Source organism: Diachasma alloeum, unplaced genomic scaffold (assembly GCF_001412515.2).
Source record: "Diachasma alloeum isolate Michigan unplaced genomic scaffold, Dall2.0 Dall_scaffold_00219, whole genome shotgun sequence".
Lineage (NCBI taxonomy): Eukaryota > Metazoa > Arthropoda > Insecta > Hymenoptera > Braconidae > Diachasma > Diachasma alloeum.
The window spans coordinates 105,142-109,240 of record NW_021680384.1 but is presented as its reverse complement, the minus strand read 5'-3'; the positions used below and the strand labels follow the sequence as shown (position 1 = coordinate 109,240).

At 40.8% G+C, this 4,099-nt stretch overlaps 1 protein-coding gene across 2 annotated transcripts in view; it reads left to right on the top strand.

The window, feature by feature from the left end:
• Positions 1 to 4,099, top strand: part of LOC107037388 (ras-related protein Rab-37) — a 55,680-nt gene that overhangs the window by 7,964 nt on the left and 43,617 nt on the right. The window lies entirely within an intron of this gene.

Genomic DNA, 4,099 nt, shown 5'->3' with positions numbered 1-4,099 from the left:
ACTCCCCCCCCCCCCCTCCCCGCTATATTGCACTCTCCGTCGCGCAATTACAAATTCCCACAGTGTCAAGGGGGGCAGGGAGGGGGATGGGGATGGGATTTGGTGTATCCCCTAGTTTCTGTACGGACTCATATGAATACACAAGTTCCAATACAAACATGTACACATGCGAGTCCATGTGTGTGTGACTATTCGAGTTTGCTCGACTCGATTCGTATATGGATAGCACGTGATCCCCTACGATCCCGGGGACGACGGAACCTGCTGATGCGATACGCTCTTTCGGGAGATGTGTGTGTGTGTGTGTGTGTGTGTCTGTGTACATTGTACCGTGTACAGGATAGTTTTATTTGCCCTTAGGACAGGAGACGCTATGGGGGCCAATAAAATCGGTTTTAATTCAGTGACGGTGAACAAAGACAGGTGTCGACGAGGCAATTAAATCACTATTAGATTTTTAGTAGGTGTTGGAGGGGTCGGGGGCGGCGATGGCAATTGATCGAGGGGTTGTTTTTGATTAAGACGTCGTGAAGTTTTTTTTAAAATTTTTTGCCGCAGGAAATTGGTTCCACAAGGATTTATGATTATTTTGGGATATCCAAAATTGACCTTTTTTCATTTTGGAAATATTTGGGGTGGGGGAGGGACAGGGATGAATCTTGACTCATTGAAGAGAGCGGAAAATTTGCCATCGAATGAAAAAAAAAATAACCCGTTTAGCTCCAGTAGTTCCCGAGAAAATCCCAATTCAATTTTCATAGATCATTCATCGATCGCTAGATCATCTCTACACAATTCTAACAAAATGAGTTGCAGTTGATTTCATCGAACGGCCGGGAGAACCTCAGATCCACGTAAAAAGGACCGTTCATTTTACCCAAGTGTATCAAGAGAAAATCCTCAATGATTCCGTAGATCATTAAAGATCATCGATTGCTAGATCCCGTTTACTTTTTTCGCTGTAACTCCAGTTCTCTTCGAGCAAAACAGGTTATTTTTTTTTTAATCTCACGATAAATTTCCCGATCTTTTCGAAAAAACCATTTTCATCAAAATTCCTCTAGCCATCCCTAGGGACTCCCAAAAATCCCTAGAATGAAAAAATCTAATTTCCCCAAAATCGAAAAATTTCGGAAATTGAGTCTTTTTCAGCGAAAAAATCATCGAAAAAATTCTTGTACGCAAAATTTGTGAACCCCTCCCCTCCCCCAGCCCGCCAAATTTGAAAATAATGAAATATCAATGGTTACGTGTCCTCACCGAAGCACGACATAGTCCTGTAAATAATATATTGTCTATTGAACCGCGAGCTTGACTCGCGTTCAAAACAGTGATGTCTACCTCACTGCTATCTGGGTCAAGCACGTGACCCCAGCCCCGACAATCCCTCCGCCCTCCCCTCTCCCCCTTTTCATCAATTCCCTTCAACTCCTCAAATTAGAACTCTCTCTCATCTCCACTCTAAATAATTCAATGTCACCCCTTGTTTTCCCCTGATTTACACTCTTCAATTATTGGAACAGAAATTCATCCAATTTTTTTTTTTCACTCGAACACTTGAGACGATGAAGTTTGGGGTTGGGAATTCAGGTTGTCGAGGGTTCCCACCCCGTTTTTCATACCTGGAATTTAACACAAGGAGTTTGTGTTAAAATACTGGATGGTTTCAGAGGAGGGAGGGGGAGAAAATGTCCTACCGTAGGTAGTCTAACGGGTATTTTGTACGAAGGGTCGGGGCGAGTGGGGGTGGAGACGTGTCATTTCATCGATTCATGAATTCTAATGAAGTTCAATCCAATTAAAGTCGATTTCTCCAGTTTTTCAAAGATACGAAAAAATCCGATTTTTTTTAAATCCGAAAAAGTCGGTTATCTCGAAAACCGGAAATGGCAGGGGGATGAAAATCATGTCGTTAAAAAACTGGGGAAAATTTCCGATGATTAAAAAAAAAATAAACCCGTTTTGCCCCCGTGGGTGAATGAATAATTGAAAGAGAAGATTTCAGGGCTCGAATACGGTTTTGGGCTTATCACCGGAACCGAAAGCCGTGGAGGGTTTTTTTTTCCAGAAATTGATCAGAAATTTTCCCAGCTTTCCAACGAGCCTTGACTCGTGGACATACGCCCATTGGTTCTCGAGATATTGGGAAAAACGTGAGACATCGAAAAATCGATGATCTTTCAATCACGAAATTTCTCCATGATTTATTTCTGGTGAATGATTACCTCGCTGACACGCATTCGCCCGCTCATGGTGAACTCCTTGACGTATTAATTAAGCGTATCCCTAACGACTGTGGGGTTCACCTTATTGGCCGGGCTTGCGGCCCTCCCCCTCCACTCAAAAAGTCCTAGCTTCGTGATTCTGGGAATAGAACTTGAAAAAAAAATTGAATTTCGCGACTTTGGCCGCATGATCATTTTTATTCATCATCTCTAGGCATAACAATCATTTTTTTATGAAGAAAAAAATTAATTCACATTTTTAATTCAATTTTTTTCATTTTTTTGAGGTTAATTAACGGTTTTTTCACATCATAACCTAAAACAAATTTTTTTTGCCCCTCACGGACACGAAAACTATTTTTCATCGCGACATAAACATTCAATATTTTATATTAGACTTAATTTTATTTATTTTTGGACATCAACTTCCGGTTTTTGACATTCTAACCTCAAAAAATGATTTGTCAACAGAGAAAATGGCCTCCGGAGTCAAAATGGATGTTTTAATAATGAAAAAATGGAGATGTATTTTTTTAGATTTTTCAATAGATATTTATGACCAATTTAGAGGCTACTCCGATGCCGAATTGAATCCATAAATAGTAATTCGATCTTTCGTGAGAAAAATAACACGACAATTTCCATTCTTTTTTTTTTCAAGGTTGGGTCGCGTTGTCTAGGGGTCGATCGAACAGATACTCAGGTCTCATACATGACTGACGTGTGTCAGAGGAATTGTCAAGGGGGTCAAAAAATTGTAACACATCTCTCCCTCCTTCGAAATGCACCGGTAATCTCTCTAATGCTCTTCCTCTCTCTCTCTCTCTCTCTTGTCATTCTCCGTGTTTTTTTTCTTCATTTCGCACGGGTATAATGGGAGAGACAACAATGTCGTGAAATTAGCGAGAGAACGGAGGAATGAGTGGATGGGAATTGGAAGGGATTCCCATGAATTTTATCTTGTTATTGTTGGTTTATTGAATTATATTATAGAAATGTTATTGGATAATTCTTATTATTTTATCATAATCTTCACGACTCATGTAGAAAGTATATGTGCTATTGAAAAGATGATTATTGGGTACTGCAGACCAGTTTTTCTTCAAAGGAACAGTGCGAAAATATGAGGATTCGCTACTTAAATTACGAGAAAAAACCCTAGATTGATGGGAGGATTGATTCACTCGGGGATCGATTGAAATTTAGATGAAAAATTTTTCGCCCTTAATATTGCTCGAGAATACGTGAAAAAGTACTAGATGATTCTAGAGACTGTGAGTTTTTCAAAAAATCCCTAGACACAATTTTAATTGAAAAAATCCCTAGGGCCAAATTGGGACAGAAATAAAGGGATTCCCCCAGAAATCCCGTAATTTTCACGAAAATCTATCGACACCTGTGAAATACAAAATATCCCTAGTCAAATCATAAAAAACCCCTAGATCCACTAAACTCCTAGATTTCACAGTCCCAAAATTACCTCCCCCTCCTTCCTATTTACCCCTCTCAAAACCTTCTACAACCTAAATTAAAATAATGATCAAAAAATCCCTAAACCCCCTCCCCCTAAAAAATCTCCCTTCTCCCCAAGAATTCCTAAACCCTTTTATCCCCCGAGTTGCGCTCCCTAAAAACGACGAAAAAACTGCTGGAATGAAGTGAGCCTGGCCGATCCCCTCTGCCCCACGCACCCAACGAGGACAGCAAACGCAGAGGGCAGCACAGTACCCAGCGGAAAACCCTGCACAAAGGCGGTGAAGCGTTGCGACGCGGTATCGAGAGCAGCTGATCGTCGGTTATACCCATTCCAACGTGACAAGGAGCGCCTAAAAATACTCCGCGATACCGAGAGAGAGAGAGAGAGAGAGAGAGAG